Genomic DNA, 17,811 nt, shown 5'->3' with positions numbered 1-17,811 from the left:
TAAGCTCTGTGATAAAAGACAAAAACAGCTTTGGAGCTCGCAAGAACTAAAGGAGACAAGAAACAGAAGCGATATGCAGACTGGGATTCTCTGAACAGTAAGGTTAAAACAACCCTCTCCTAAACCTCAGCCTGTCCCCTTGGTGGTCAGAGCACATCTGCAATGTGCACCTGTCCCCACTTAAGCACCAGGAGCTCCGCTTTATGGCGTGTAAGGAAACCCGATCTGGGAAATAAGGTGAGGTTGTCAGATGTGAGGGTGCAGCCTGGCTTCAGTAAATACAGTCCTGTTGATTCAGCTTTCTCGCAAGAGACAGATTGGCAGCGGGGAGCCACTCGAACAAAGCTTGGCCTGATCTGTGACTTTCAGCACATCGCTCTCCTTTACACAGCAATAACCAGCCTGCTGTTTTATTTCCTCTGCATCAAGAAAACAGTACAAGCTGTTCTTGTCAACGGATGCTTTTTAACAGAGTAAAGACTTTCCACACGGGTACGATCACAGTGCAATTATGTAAAATCAAAGAGAACCAATTACAGACCTGTCTGTCTTCTAATGTGTCTCATCCAGACGTCAGATGCCGTTGGAGAGGGAGCAGACAGCAGATGACTTAAGGGATGACAAGCTCTTCCAACCACTCAACCGTCGACCGTCCCAGTCACACATCCAAGCAGAGAGACGAATAAAAGGCCCAGCGGCTAACAGCACTGGCCCATATTTCTCTTACTTATCTGGGGCGGCCGAGCAGAAAGTCATTTGGCAGAAAGACCCAGAGAGAGAGAGAGAGAGAGAGAGAGAGAGAGAGAGAGAGAGAGACTTGGTGCCAGCTCCAGGGCTAAATAATTACCTGTCACACTTGCAATAGCATGAGCGGCGGGTATTTTTGCCCTGTGAAATATAATCGTAAAAAAGAGTAGTTCCCTGGCAGCCCTACTCTCTCCTTGCTCCCAGACAATTGTCTTTCTATCTAACACCGCCCTAATGCATCGCCAACAAGCTCATGTTGATTTGCAAATTGAGAAAAGACACAGCAACATTGAAAATACTACAGTGGACGACCAAGAAGAAGAACTACGCTATAAGAAATCCTGTAAAAATTAAATAACACACTTTCACGTAAAATGACACGCTGTGCGTTTTTTTGTAATTTGACTTGAAATTCTGTTAAATTACAGTTCTGTCAAATATAACTGTAAAGTTCTGTACACTGTAAAAAATGACACATGATATTCACTTAAAAAATGATGGTAACAATTTTACATAATATTTTTAAGTACTTTTCAATATTATTTTTATAGGGGTTTGTTCACCAAAAACTTCAAATTTGCTGTTTATTAACCCTCAGGCCATCCGAGACATAGGTGACATTTTTTCTTGAGTAGAACAATAAAGAAGATTGTTTGGTAAATCTGCAGCCCTCTGTGCCTGTATGGGATAGGGATGTATGTCTAAGAGTTCCCTAATCTTATAATTCCAACAAATGCGGCTCCTGGTGACCTATTGATGTCTTGTGAAGCGAATCGATCGATATTTGCAATAAAGTGAACGTCATATTTAATATTATTAGCGGTACTGTACAGCCCTGCCAGTATGCCTCTGGTGCGTTTAGCCCCACTTGCATAAAGGGAGTGTTTGACCACGCGCATACTTAATTTATGCGACAGTGAAGGAACTGACACCATATACATCCATTATATGAAGCACAGAGGGCTGCAGATTTACCAAACAATCGTCTTTATTGTTCTACTCAAGAAAATAATTTCACCTATGTCTCGGATGGCCTGAGGGTTAATAAACAGCAAATTTGAAGTTTTTGGTGAATTATCCCTTTAAAGCAATATTCCATGAAATTCGAAGTAAAATTCCCTTAATTATTTAAGTACATGTCACATGATAAACTTAAATAAATCAAGAAGAAATATGAATTTGAGCGTTGGAATTAGCTTGTTTTTTTCCCATAATTTAAAAAAAAATTTGGTTAAGGAATTGTTCACTTTCAACATACATATTCATGATAATTCACTCACCTTTTTTCTCATCAAAGATGTGTGTGTATTTTTTTTCTTTAGTTGAAAAGAAATTAAGGTTTTTGATGAAAACATTTCAGGATTATTCTCCATATAGTGGACTTCAATGGACTCCAAACCGTTGAAGGTCAAAATTGCAGTTTCAGTGCAGCTTCAAAGGGCTTTAAACGATACCAGACGATGAATAAGGGGCTTATCTAGCGAAACGATCCATCATTTAAAAGAAAAAGAAGATGTAAATGCTTTATAAACACAAATGCTCGCCTTGCTCTGTTCTGCGATGCACGATCACGACTTCACGTATTACGTAAATTACGTTGAAATCGTCAAGCTTGACGTATGTGGAATCCAGGATACGCACACGAAATGACCATTTTAAACAAAAGACTATCACAAAGACAATTGAATATGTGTCATTGAACATCCAACAACTTTTGAACGGTCCTCCTTCTCCACATTTGTAAACACTGACTCAGTACTGCCTACGTCAAGTGTGACCTTTTCAAAGTAATTACGTATTACGTGAAGTCGTAATCACGCTTCGCAGAACAGAGCAAGGCGTGCATTTGTGTTTCTAAAGCATATACATTTTTTTTTTTTTCGAAAATGATAAATCGCTTCGCTAGATTAGATCCTTATTCATCGTCTGGTATTGTTTAAAGCCCTTTGAAGCTGCACTGAAACTGTAATTTTGACCTTCAACCGTTTGGAGTCCATTGAAGTTCACTATCTGGAGAATAATCCTGATTTTTATTTTTCGACTAAATATAAAAATACATACACATCTTGGATGACAACAGGGTTGAGTAAATTATCATGAAAATGTATGTTGAAGGAAACAATTCCTTAATAAAATGGTGTTCTTGTTTTATTAAGTAAAATTTACTCAATTTAAGGAAATGTACTAGGACACAGAATCATTTTTTTTTACAGTGTAGTTCTAGGATTGAGAGTCAATATCTATGTTTTCAAAATGTTTTCAATCGCATTTGTCTGTCAACAATTAAACACAATTCCAAAAGTCATGTTTGAAAAGTAATTATGGTATCAACTGTTTCCAATCGATGAACTCAGTTGCTTATGCTTTACGCACAAGACAAACAAGGCGTTGGTGCAGTTTAGCTGGCTGAGGTGTGGTGTTCAGAACAGCAGTGGGGGACTGACCACAGGGAGAGCTGCAGTCATTCTTCAACTCCCTCTGAGACACATACAGCCATCACACCCCGTGACAAAACAAACAAGATCTGTGATGATTGGAACATGGCCAGCTTTAGGGGAAAAAGAATAAATAAATCTTTCTCCGGCAGCCCTCGTCATCCTGCCTAAAATCTATTAGGGCCTGTAGAGCCATGCACCCTCTGAATCCTCTAGCAGAGGCCTGACATGGGACATGTGTCCTATCACCCTAGAGTCAATGCATACAGTTATGTAATTGTTTCCAGATTTCTCTTAGGGATACAGTAAAACCGTTCTGTCCAAGCTGTGCGAAGCCTCTGCTTGCTATTGAAGGAGGTACACTAAACACAGGTTAATTGTCTACAGAATAGACTGGGCTTTACAATTTGGCATATGAATGTGAAACAGCTGTGTAAAACGAAAGACGTCATTAAGATGACACTGTCCTAATCCAGTGTACTAAACAGTAGTGGTAGGTCATGACTAGGTATTCCACATCTCTTCTAACTATATATATATATATATATATATACAGCCGTGGAAAACATTAAGAGACCAAATTCTCATTTAATCATCATTTCTAGATGTATTGTGGTCATTCCAGTCCAGTGTCCATTGCATTTCAACAAAATCAAACCTCAGGAGTGACATACAAAAAGCATATTTTCAGTTATTTTGACCTTTTCAGCCACTAAATGCAAATGGAAACAATATTTTTATTTGAAATTTGGGAGAAATATTGTTAGCAGTTCACAAAATGAAACAAAAATGATAATTTACCCAAACATTTACCTATAAATAGTAAATTCAGAAACAATTTTAATAATTTTGAAACGGCCTCTGGGTTTTAATGTGAGAAAGCATCTTATGTATTAACCGGAATTAACAGGTTTTGATGCTACTGTAAACTGTATGCTAAACAGTGACTTCACAAACACAAAGTTGTAAGGAGACAGGGGCAAAAAACAAACCATGCCATCTGGTATGAGATAATTCTTTCATCTAACTCCACTAACATCACATAATTTATAACATCAGAAAGCTGCATGATTCTCTCAGGCCGTGGGCTGATACATGAGCACACAAAATCATACCAGGTTCTGGTAGGTGATGATTAACAAGCATAAACAACACTCAATCTTGTATTCTGCTGTCTCGCGTTCCTGTTAGTATCTGGAGAGCATTTCCTTACTTCTTGATTTTTTACAGCCTTTGCGCAAGCATAGACCAGGCGGTACAGACGGACAAAGAAAGCCAAGACAATTATCTCGGCACAGAAAGAAAAATACCACTCGTACACAGGGGTTAAAGCCAAGAGTCAGAAAATGGAAGTGAAGGTAAATTATAATTTCCTAAAACTATTCCTGATACCCATAACAGATCTGCTTAAAAATGACCGGAAGACTCGTATAATTTCTCTATTTCACCCAGGGATGATAGGAATAATAAACGTATAGTTGTGCATATACTGTGCAATTATCACACATTTCCACCAAATTGTCCATAATTGCAGGCCCGATCTGTTATTTCAAACACTGTCCTGTGTTTTTGTAAGTCACGTCCATCAGGAAAATAAGCTAATATTCATCATTTAGAGACCCAATTGTGTGCATGCTTCATATCACCAAGCAAGGAAGATTTGTGGTTGCCATAGCGATGAGTGTTACCAACTCCCCAAAAAATGGCCACTTTGCACAGTGACTGCAAACAGGTCTGAGCCACATTAAACGTTCCCGCTTTCAGCAAGTCTCTCATCTAAAAAGCGGACTCTGAAGTTGCTTTTAAACTCCTCACGCTACTTATAACTCGAGTCAGAGTACTCAATAACATGGAAATGCAGAGGGGTCTATGGGTGCTGTATGCTAAAAAAATCATCCACAGACAGGCAGCGGACCAGGAACAGGCCCGTGGTAAGATTAATACTCTTTCTACACGAATGCATTCATTTTCCTCATCTACACTACAACGGGAAAACTGGGTTTTCAAATGTATTGAGTGGGTTTTCGAAAAGCTCAGTTTTCATTGACACAGTTTGGACGAACGGCTAACATGGAGAGAAAAATATGCACTTTCCAAGAAAAACGCATTAGTGTGGATAGGATCTAAAGAAACTCACAGGCACGGCTCGTTTAGCCGGTCCCCTAGGAGGGCATGGAACCCTACAGTGGGCATCTCACATTTATCCAATAACAGCAGCTGCTGACCCGCCCCTGCCCTCCCCTCCTCGTCCTGCTGGGGCATTCAGCAGATTTTAATTTCACTTCTAGCTTCTGTTCTGCAGCTTGTGCTTGAGGTGCACAAAAGCCTGAGTTTCAAGTTGAACGTGAGAACCACCTCATCTCCTGAACCCTATTAGCATATGAATCCCCTAACAAAATGATTGAATAGAAGGAGGGATGGGAAGACATGAGGGAGTGACGGAAAGAGGCAACGTGTGCCCACTACTGAATTATCATTTTTTTACAAAAAGGAATTTTCTTTTTTATTAAATGAATGCTTTTAAATGCTTTTTAAAAATGCTTTTTATTACGGCCTTGCTGTGTACCTTTCCAGTATAATCAAATGTGGAACGACGATCAATTCAAATGCGAGTCTTTGGAAAGTTCTTTTACTATTTTTTCCACGCGTGAGAGATTCTTGAACTTGGCCCTAGCGCTTTCACCATCCGACAGCTGAAAACTGCAGGTAAACAAGACGCGCCCATCTGGACCTTGAAAATGTCTGCAGCTTGAAAGAAGTTTTGAAAGGAGGTTATAACTGCTACTTGGCCAGGGTTTTGTGCTCACAGATCATTTATAGCTTGAGCTCAGTGGCTAATCTGCTGGCAGACCCAAGATTGACCCCATTCCTCAGGGTTGATCTGACGGGTCTAGCTGGGGTGTTGCTGGGAGATTGGACGGGGGGAAAGAAATGACAACAGTTGCACTGACCCGATCTGTCTCTCTCAGCATGGCAACAAAGGACGCCTCTCTTCACCAGCTGTGGCCGGAGAAACACTGCTGTCAGCAGAGCAGAACAGGACAAATTACACACCGAACAAATTGCTGTGGAACCTTTGTGACACTCAAGTGATTCATGACTGACAGATCGCATGCTTTAAATAAAGTGTGGCCTTCAATAAATTTACAATGCAGGCTTATATAAATAGAGTCAAGGACATTTCGAAGGAAAAATCCTTGTTAATAAAAGCACCCAGAAAGTAATGACAAACTACACAAATACAATAGATCATGCAGCCTTGTAACCGCAAACTTGTCCATTTAACAAAAGTTCCTTTGTTGTTAAGCTGTTGGATGGGAAAGTTGTTTAAGCCCCTAACCCCCACCCAAAAGCTTGACTCCAATCTAATCTAACCCCCAACAAATCCTAAAACCAGGAAAAGTATCTGTTTAATAGACAGGATGTGTTAAAGGGACTGTTTACACAAAACCAAACAGTTCTGGAGCACCATTGACTACAATAGTAGGAAAAAAATGATAGTCAATAGTGCCCCAGAACTGTGTAGTTTCCCAAATTCTTTAAAATATCTTCTTTCATGTTCAACAGAACAAAGACAATTGCCATCATTAAACTTTAATAGGAATCATGATTATATTGAATCATTCATCTACACCCTGCTCTCTAGATATTGACAGTTACATTAGCCATTAAAAAAACCTATCAGTCGACAGCCAGAAAGGATGCTGGAATATCTTCAGAGGTGTGGGACATGAATCCAATAAATGCGAGATAGTACAAATAAAATTGTTATACCAAGCCAATAGTTGTAGATTTATGATGTGTTTTTATCAGTGGTGGTCTGCTGGACCATTACACAACACATAGCCGTATCAATCTCCACTTCTGTCAGGACATTAATGACACTGTCGGCCAGTTCCTGTCTCTCTCTTCCATACAACTATCAGTGTTGCCTTTTTATTTTACAATGACGAATGACGGCTATTATCGCAGGCTGAAAGATAGGCTTTTACAAGCATGGATTACTTCTGTACATGACCAAAAACAAACTATGGGATCTTTACAAGCGGTTCATTATGGCAGTAGTACAGATACTAGGTACTATATGTATAGATCATATTTACTCATATATATTTACAGTTTTTTTGAGGTTTTGCAGAGAATCAGCGTGAGACGTGAGCAAGGCTGAGAGCAGCTTCCTGCATAATTTTTGCTCTGCAAAGCTTTTATCATTCTCATAAATCTGGTTCTGCTGAGCCCTGTAAAGAGGCAACCTGCGCGCGTCTCCCATATCTAATGTCCCACGGTGAGGGGGAGAGATTGAGATGGAGAGAGAAGGAGAACCACAGGAGCTATTAACCTGCCTAATGGCAAACTCTGCTAAGCAAAAGCCAGCAGAATCCATGGCTGATTTTACTGCTGCAACTGATGGGTAAACAAACTATGGGTATTCAATAATACACACCCAGTCAAGAGATTTAAAGGTGTACAAAATATGCAAGAACAGTTTGGAGTTCTCTTTCAAACAATCGTTCTGTATCTCACTATGGGAACGTCTCTGGCGCGAGAGATCCTGGAAGCACCAATGACACCATGTCTGTCAGCTGACAAATCAATCACAACAGTCCCGCCTCCCTGATATACTGTATTTACAACTGCCGGTGGTCCCTATTTCATTCTCAATCTCGTCGCCGCGAAGATCTAATTTGGAAGATATCTCTCAGCAGGCACCATCAGGAAAATTGGCTGTTTACCTTTTCGGATTCATTCACTGTCATGGTAAATTATTGCTTAATTTGATAATTGTTTACTGCGCGTTAAGGCGTTTTTCTTGCTAAGTGGCACGTTATGGTAAGCTATGGCAACTTCTGGGTCCGCAAGCAGCGGGACGAAAGTGACTTCGCGTCACTGCACTTGTGCATCTATGATCTCCAACAGAGACTCTAATTCCCTCTGCATCTTATGCCTGGGGGTGAAACACGCACAGGTGGCACTCACTAACCCCGAGTGCTGTCCTCACTGTTTTCTCTTCCCATCAAGGGTGTTTGAGCGGGTGGCTGCTGCTAATAAAGATCTAATAAAGAGAGAGAACCATACGATGGGAAGGGGCTGCAGTCACGCGCCCCGGCCGGTAAGCAGCTTATTCTTGCGGTCCCGGCATGTATTTCAGAAATTATAAGTTTCTGGGATAAGCTGTTTTCAACAGAGTACCTGTAAAAGGATTTTCGAGGATGGATGTTGGTAACATGGAGGAGTTACGGATGTCGAAACCCTCAACCCCACCCACAAAGCAGCCATGTCTTCTGCCTCAGCCTCACTACAAGGACGCACTGTGCGTTTAGTGGCCTCGGTTTTTCAGAAGATCTACAGTTCTTCTGGGCTGGGGGAGAGGGGTCTTAATGCTACCTCTCTTCTCACACCTTATCAGGTAGAGCTCATGGACGCTGGGACACCTAACCCAGCTCTCTGGGAAAAGATCTGCGTTATTGCAGCTCTCATCCTGAGAACTTACAGAGGTGTGGTCCAGAGCTGTGGTCCTGGCAGTGGTGGGGGAGCGAGCTCTCTGGCTTGGCCTGTCAGGGCTGTCAGACAGAGAGAAAGCAGAGTTCTTGGATGCTCCGGTTGAACCCAAAGCTCTGTTTGGGTCGTCAGTCACTGATATGCGACTGCGGTGTGATATATGGAAACAGGAGGTCCACCGCAAGGCCAGCTCCATCTGCATGTGCAGGGTTTGAGAAACCCCAGAAAAGCACTCAGCCAGTTCAGGGGTCCCAGACCTGCTCAGCCGAAGGTAAAGCTGTTCTGCAGGCCTGGGTGATTGCCTCCCTCGGGGAGGGAAGAAGCAGCGTGCTACCTTACCTGGCGTCGTTCAGGCCAGGACGAAAGGATGAGCATCAGCACTGACGGAGTATCTGGTGTTATCCTCCATCAGAGAGGGTCAATTTCTCCCCCTCCTGTCAAGAGAAGGCATTGGACTCGGGAATTGTTCGAAGAAAGTACTCTCTCAACCAGTTTTCATGTGAAGTTGGCACCAGTTCCCCCAGTTCTTAGCAATTTGCAAGGAAAACCTGAGGTTTAAGATAAAATAATTCCCTGTGCATACAGGCAGTTGGCCGATGGCACAGCACAATGTGAAAATAAAAACAAGCAAAAACTAAATTGTCCAGCTCAGAACTGCAATCCCCTATTCTTCCATTAGTGAGCAAGAGTTACAGTTGCCCGCTCACTGTACGGGCAGCTATTTGGCACGCATGTGCGATACACCCTGGGTTTTATCCACAATATGCCTGGGTAATCGTCTGCAGTTTTCTGTAAAACCACCTTTATGCGACTATGTGTTGACGGCAACAGCAGAAGGGGAGGCAGCTCAGATTTTGGAGGAGGAAATAAACTGTGTATTGAGCAAAAGACCTCCTCTCAGAAACGCAAAGGGAGATTTTTCACCCAGCCCCGGATAAAGTAGCTCTCTGGGCCTGGTCTGAAAGGTTGAACTTGAGCATTACGAGTCTGCCCCTGAGGGTGATTGAAAATTGAGCGCTCAAGCAGCCTCAACGTGCCTGGTGGAGATCTGAAATTGAGTGTGTTTGAGCAGTTGTGTGCCCACAGACATATCGTTTCTTTTCTCTGCGCGGATGTGTTATGCTTTCTACAAGATCTTATAGACAAAGGCAGATCCTTTTCTACAATAAAGGTATATCTTGCCGCTATTTCTGCACGCAATGTGGGGATTGACAGAAATACTATAGGTCTAAACACACTCGTATGCAGGATTATGAGAGGTGCCCGGCTTCTGAACAAGGATTTCCTTTGAGTGGGATCTGTCTGTGGTCCTTAATGCACTCTCTAGCACAATCTCTAGCTGCTTTCGGCCTATAGACACTATTGATTAAAGCTTCTTTCGGCAAAGGTGGCTTTATTTTTGGCTCTTTCGACCGTGAAGCGGGTTAGTGAACTTTATGCGTTTCAGTTCATGACACTTGTATGGCGTTCGCTACGGATCACTCAAGAGTAACTCTTATAAAAATAATCCAGCTGTCTTTTCATTTGCCGCCTTTTTCCTCAGTGGAAGACGAGCCACTTCACTGCTTGTGCCCTTTCGGTGCGCTGCGTCGCTATGTGGATAGAATGAAGGCACTAAGAAAGAGTAATCAGTTATTTGTGTCATGGGCTGATTCTCATAAGGGCAAACCTATTTCACGTCAGTGCCTGTCCCACTGGGTAGAGGGAGCTATTATATGGTGTTATAATAGCATGGGTCAAAGCCCTTCGGAGGGGGTGAAGGCTCATTCTACCAGAGGTATGGCTACCTCATGGGCACTGTTTAGGGCATATCAGTTCAGGATATATGTGCGGTAGCGAGTTGGGCTGCACCTCACACTTTTGTCCGGTTTTATAGACTGGACGTCACAAAACCATCACTGGCTCATTCCATCCTGTTTAAGAAAGGCAGTACAACAAGACAAATCAAAACGCTCAATTCTGTGTGTGTTTGATTTTTCATATGTAATCCAGTTCTATTCCAGGAGTGGCTGTGGGTTTTGTGCTATTTTACAAATCCCTGAGTTGGCTGGAAAAATCGTAGAAAATTTCAAAAAAGGCGACAGAGACAAATATCTACAGCAACACAGCTACCAAAAGCTCACAAGTGAACAATACAAGTTTCCACTACAGCATAGGCGAATTTTTTTACACTTAGCCTTCAAATCCATCACAGGGACAGGTTAAAGAGCTGAGAAAACAAAGAGTTGAAGAATAATATTGCTTTCAAGGGAAACCACATCGTCCTGCTTTTGTGGGAAAGGAAACACCTCATATAAAGCTCAGGACATTCTTGAAAATAGGAAAATGACTGCTTTCTCAACGGCCTTAAGTTGCATGCTTTTAGTGTTGTGTTAACCAATGAACTCTCTCACCCCAGACACATGACTGATGTCAGTATGATAACGTTGCGTGAGCAATGACGTGAGTCTGCCAGACCAAACAAAGGTCTGACACATTCCATGTACTTTGGTCCAATGCTAAGTGAGTTAGACTTCATAACAACAGGTTGTGGTGATTCTGTTGGCTGAATGTTAAAACAGTGAGCAGCTGGCAGCTTGACATGCTATGGAAGATATGCCTTATATCAACCAAAATGAGCCAAAATCTTCTAGACGAAATGGATAAGTGCTTATACTGAGCTTCTATAAGCAGTGGCAAGCTTTTATTCTCTATTCTGTGTCTCATATTGAACATCAGCCTTTAAAATAATCAATAATAATCTTTGTGTAAAATAATAATTATCTGGAAAGAATATATGAAAAATTTGAATTGTTTGGGTTGTAAATTTCCTACACACGTTTAGTCACTAGGGCTGCATAATGTTTCGTTGCGACTAATCTTAAATATATACATGCATGTGTGTGTATTTACAAATACATAATTATTATACACAGTACATACACATATATTATGAAACAAAACCTTTTATTTTGCAATTACTTTACCAAAAAAAGCATAAACAATTATTTAGTAAAATCAGGCCAGAGCTGGTTTGAATCCATTGTGACTAGAAAAGCAAAACATTTAAATGCACCACTGACTCCTCGCAATACATATTTGCTCTTTTTGAAACCTAATAACTGACCAATGACAATGTAAATTTGTCCAAAAATATCCATATTTGTAAATGCTTGTAAATGCACATATTTACAAATAAATCCAGACCTTTTCTATATTTAGTATGGTGCAAAAGTTAATAACAATCAATGCCAAAGGGTGGAACACAAACACAACATTTTAGTGGGATATTGAAATGCCCTACCTTTGTTTGTTGCCAAGCAGAGCTTTCCAGCTCTAAAATCCCAGTATCACATGTAGAAGTGAGAGGCACGGTATGTTTGGCGAGTCTTTGTAACAAAATATGCCGGAGTTTAGTGTGGCAGCAAACAGCTTATCAGTACATCTCCTGCTGGAGAAGGGAGCTGTCGGTCAGCATAGCCGTCAACAGCTGGGTGGGAGAATGATTTCATCCACTGTTTCCATCCTGGACAAGAACAAAAAGAATATTGTTACGTTTCTGTACGGAAATAAATGATCAAACTCAATAGCATATGGAATCGTCAACATAATATGCATTCTGAAATTTTACAGATTGTTAATGAGGACAATTATTACTATTACTAAAAGGAACGTTGGGTATAGATTTATGGCTTAATATATTAACAACGTTTTTAATTTTTTTAACATTAAGTCAATGCCAGTCTAACTGTCACAGCCGCCATTTGTTTGCATCAAAATCTGTGACGTCAAATGGTTGCAACCTAAACCTGTCCTCTTAACGTTACAGCGAAGCACACACGTTTTCATATATAACAGTAAAATATGACACGTGGAACATAAGATCAGATTTATAAATACACAGGGACAGTAGGTGGCGGTATGTCCTATTCACACATCAGCCTGTCTGCCATAATAGAAGAATACGTCCATTAAGCGTCTGTTCAAGGTAATGCATTAAATCATAGCTTTAAGACTCTCTAAGACAGTTAAGAGTATTTAAGACATCATCATCCACCATTATCGTATACTTTATACATTTAAAATAATAAAATGCTTGCGGTTTGGTTATTTATTCTGTATTAGAGCACACATGAATATTAGCCCCTATCAGCTAATGACAGAGAGAGAGAAGACAATAACATAACACCGTGTACACTGGATGCAACCGGCGCAACGCGACAAGAAAACCTGCTTGATCTCCCCCCTCGTTCGCGTTACAAGCGACATGATCTGATTCATTTTAATGGAGAGTTGGCGAATTCCGGATGGAGCGTGTCGCGACGCGACAAAGTTCAGAAATTTTCATGCTATTCAAGAGCGACTATCAGGAGCGACAGCCAATAGGGAGATTGTAGAGCTAACGTGCGACTACAACACTGCTTAATGGGTTTTAATGCATTTCAAATGTCTTTTGTCGTGCCGCGTAGCGCCGGTCGCATTCGGTGTACACACGGTGTTAGGCTATTGATGGTGATAAAACAACATCAAAAAGTAAATAGCTGGATAAAATGTATTTTATAATGGCCAAAAACATCATGTTTATATTTAATTCAAAATGATTTTGGTTATTAATATGTATTATATTTGTATTGTTTCTGACAAACAATATTAAAATGTAAGAAAATACACAAATAGTGTCTTCATTTTCTTTGTTATTTTAGCATAATTTATATATAGTATATATATTTATATATTATTATATTGTTATATATTTACTGAAGACCTGATTAAAGCCATACATCTCTCTATACACTGGGTTCCCCTAGAGTGCTGTCAAAAAAACATCATCAGAAAACTTTTAAAGAAACTAAATATAGTTAAAGGTTCTGTTTGTCTAGTATTAATGTCAACAAATTATTGTAAACTTTTAAAACTTCAACATAGTATTGCTGAAAATATATCCATAAATTATGCTTACATTTTTCTGTCTGTGATGCTTCAAATGTCTCATTAACATCGACAGAGCAGGTGGTAAGTGGTCAAAGACAAAGTTGCATATGGCAAGCCAGACCCTTACAGAAAACAAAACAACTCTTACAGAAAATAAAACAGAATTTCACCAACCAAACTTGAGCAGTCTTTGAGGAGAAATCTCCAAATATCACAACTGAAAGCCAACCCCAAATAATAATGATTATGAATGAAAGAATTCAGAAATACAACCACATGAACAGCGCAGCACTTTAAAATTTGCCTCTTTTTTCGTAATACCCACGTGGCCGCAGTCAAGACCAATCTCTTCCTCCCTCGCTTCACATCTCAGACAGATATTCCCTCGTGCAGTTGTAAATCTGAGCTGTCACACATGGAACACTGATAACATTCATCTGAATCAATCCGGTGAAACTCTAAGCCTTATGTCAATGCAAGTTCTCATATTATGTCCATGTGTCTTCCTATAAATCTACACGATTGCAATTTGCAAACATCCTGATCCACACAAACATCACTCCTGATCAACCTTTTCTTATCCTGACTCGACAAGTCTTTTTAACTAAGATCTGAAACAAGTCAAATATGCTTCTATGATCTTCTTTCTCAAAACTCTACAGAAGATGTCTCTTGTCTTTCTGGTAAAGTGTCCCCTGCCAAAATCACTAAAATACAATGTTCAAAGTCAACCACGAAAACAAACAAACAAAACGTCATGCACTCACTCATTTTGTTTCCGTGCAATGCTGTCCTGTTCGCCGTAATCCACATTCACCTTTTCATCCCTCCTCAAGTCCGTAGAGCCATGGGTGCTGAAGGAGAGCCACTTAGGGTGAGAGTGAAACATATCTACAGAGAAGTGCAACCCAACAGTCAGTTCTGTAACTTCCCCTCCCTTCCATTCAAATTTGGGGGCTGGATTTTGCGGGAGACGAGCGTGCCTCTGTGAGCATGCTCTGAAACCAAAGGCACACGTTTATATGCACATGTAAAGTGATTTTCCCTCCTCCACATCCTCCCTCCCTTTTGCCTCCGAGCTGAACAGAACCCAGGAATGTAGAACAGACCAAAGTCCGGCCTCCATCAGAAGGAGAGGACGGAGCCCCCCTGTGCTGGATCAATAACACGTCCAGCTGCCCGAGGCAAACGCTGAGGTTTATCCACTCGCTTTGTTTTATTGAGGGCAGGTGGCTAAATGGTAAGAGATCCGGACGGCAAATAAGAGGGACCCCGGTTCCCTGTATGCAAAGCACCTATCTGACCTCCTGACCCTTTAGCTGCCCCTGGGGGCACCCCAAAATGATTGGCTTTCTCGCTCTCTTTCTCTGACAAAAAATGCAAAAACAATGTTTAACATGTTCAATCTGTTCGTTCAATAGTCAGGTGTGAAATTTCTACTCATGTTACTCTTCTCCCATAACGTAAGACCCATAACACAAATTGTGACACACCTTTCTAACATCATCTACTTACAAGACAAAATTAACATTTTAACAAGGATGTAAGGGTAATTGTCTTTAATACACAAAAAATTCAATATAAATGTATTACACTATACATAATATTTGTGAATATGTTAGTTTAAAGGTGTAACTTTATGGATGATCTATTAACAAAAATGTAATATAATAAACATAACTATGTCTTCAGAGGTGTATCAGTATGTCTTTATTACCTTAGAATGAGCTATTTCAATCAACATACAACACGGGTCCCCTAACATGGAATTTGCCATGTTGTTTCAACAGTAGCCATAAATGGACAAACTGCTCTACGGAGCGCGTTTCGTAAATACGTTATCTCCTCGGCAAAAACGTGACTACATCTTAGTTCTTTGTCAGCCTCCTTGTTCTTTGAAATTTAGGTGTGAAGCGAGCCGTCATACACTGGACCTTTAAATAGTAAATAAAAAGTGCAAACACAATTACTGCAAACTTGAGGATAACAATAGAACATCATTTATTTGTTACATTTATTTTGGGACAACTGCTTTCATCTTAACTTGAATTATAGCAATGCATTCCAACATAAACTGTATACCAGCCTATATAATTGAATATTTATGTACATTGACCCAAAAGTAAGAAAAGAGGCCACCTCCCACTGTGTGTGTGCGTGTGTTTTCACTCTTTTATCTATGCTCCGCTGTCTGGATAACTCTGATAAGCGCCCTGTTTGAGCCAACATGCTGCTATATTTGCCATTTCACTGATCAACCGGATGAGACTTCTTGCCTGCCAAGTTTAGCATAACAAACCTCTGAAACAGCCACACATACGTACTTATCGCAACCCGTTTTATCTCCCACAGACAAAAACATGCACGACCCATGAAATCACTGCTCATATTCTCCAGCCCTCTCTCACCAACACGCTGATAAGACTGAAGAGCAAACAGACTCCTTCTACAAAATGTGATTAAACTACAAGCTTTTATTCAGAGAACAGGACAACATAAACTTGAAGGGTTTTAACTTTGAAATACATATTATACTGTAAAATTCTGCTGCTAGGTTGCTGACAACCAGATTGAGGTTCGATCATATCTTGCCTATCCTTTTTTCATTAAACTGGAAACCAATCAAATCTGGATTTGTTTTAATTGTAACCTTTGTGTTTTCTTCACAATCAAACAGCATTATATCTTTCTGAAGCAATCTCTTTTCACAGACCAAATAGGCTCCTAGGGATCTCTCGGTTCCAAGATCAAGGTTCCCCTGTAGAGGTGAACGAGCCTTCACAATTGCTGGTTCTAGTTTGAACAAATGACCTATGTCCGTTAGGGCTGCGCCCTCCCTACCCGTTTTTAAATACCTGCTTAAAAACACCTACAGTCTGTTGATTTTAACTAGCTGAGATAATCTGTATTTGGGGCTTCTTAGTTTCTAGTTGTGTTTATTTTAAGCTGCATTGTACAGTGCTTTGGATCAACTGAGTGTTGTGTGAAAGTGCTTAGGAAAGAAAGAAAATAAATACAATTTTAAGATTCTTTTTCAAATGCAAATTACAGACATTTTTGTGGTGTCTGTGTGTAAGAAGTTTCTCCGTGCTGGATGTTTCGGCCATGGTCTACTGCTTCTCTCTGCTGCCCTAATTTCGCAGAGAATCTGTCTGTATTCAAACCAGGTTGTACAATGAGGACATTAGTCCTCTGAGAGATTCTCTCACTTTCCCTCTAGCTCTTTTCCCTTTCAAACGTTCTCACTTTTTCTCCCCCCGCCTCACGCCCCCGTCTTTTCTGACTCTCGCTGATTGCCACCCCGGTCTTTGTATTTTATTCTGTTTTATCCCTGTCCATCTTGTGTCCTTGAAGGTACCGAACAAATTTTAAGTTAACTTGGATGATCATCAACACTATAACTTGACCATGCCATGTCTTATCCAAAAGGTGCCGTTTATCTTTGGTGCCAATTTTCTAAGTTTAGTTAGTAAGTGATATTACTTTTAGCATATCTCCAAAATGATAAAGCTCAAACTCAATGCCAAGCGAGATATTGTCTTTTACAGTATTCACTTTTCAAGGACTACGGAAAACGGCTGGAATCAGACTACTCCTATTCATATTGTTATGTTACCACATTAACAAAAAATAAGTGTAAAAATGTTAAGTAATATGTATATACATTTTTATTAAATTATACAAAAGCTGAATACTTAGATAAAACATTCTTTTAAAAAAACGTACTTTTAGAAATATAATTCATTCATATTTATACAATGAACACGATTTATGAATAATTAGCATTAAATAATTAGTGTGCATTTAAAAAAGTTGTTGACATCAAACATCCATGTTTTGTGTAAACGAATCGACTCATTAGTTTGGCGGGTGTCAGAAGGACTACAAAGGGGAGAATTAAATAGGGAACGGTTGCTCCAAATGATTGGGGATCAGTCAATAAGGTCAAAGGTTATGGGAAAAACTGAGGTAAAAAGAGCACTCGCGCTGAGGTGAAGGTGGTTATCTGACTGAGCAAGAACAAAACGGCACACAGAGGTGGAGAAGTGGGGAGGGGTGGATTGTCATTACGGCTACTACAATAAAAGGTTTAAGCCTGTGACCCTTAAAAGCCCAAATAATGCCAATTAGGCTTTAAGAGACCCTAGCGTGGATTCAGCCAGTGCCTCTTAGTCCAGGACCTATTTGTCAGCTGTAATGGCCACTCCAGCCAGACAAA

Source organism: Barbatula barbatula (assembly GCF_947034865.1).
Source record: "Barbatula barbatula genome assembly, chromosome: 19".
Taxonomy (NCBI): Eukaryota; Metazoa; Chordata; class Actinopteri; order Cypriniformes; family Nemacheilidae; genus Barbatula; species Barbatula barbatula.
Note: the sequence above shows the minus strand (reverse complement) of the source record.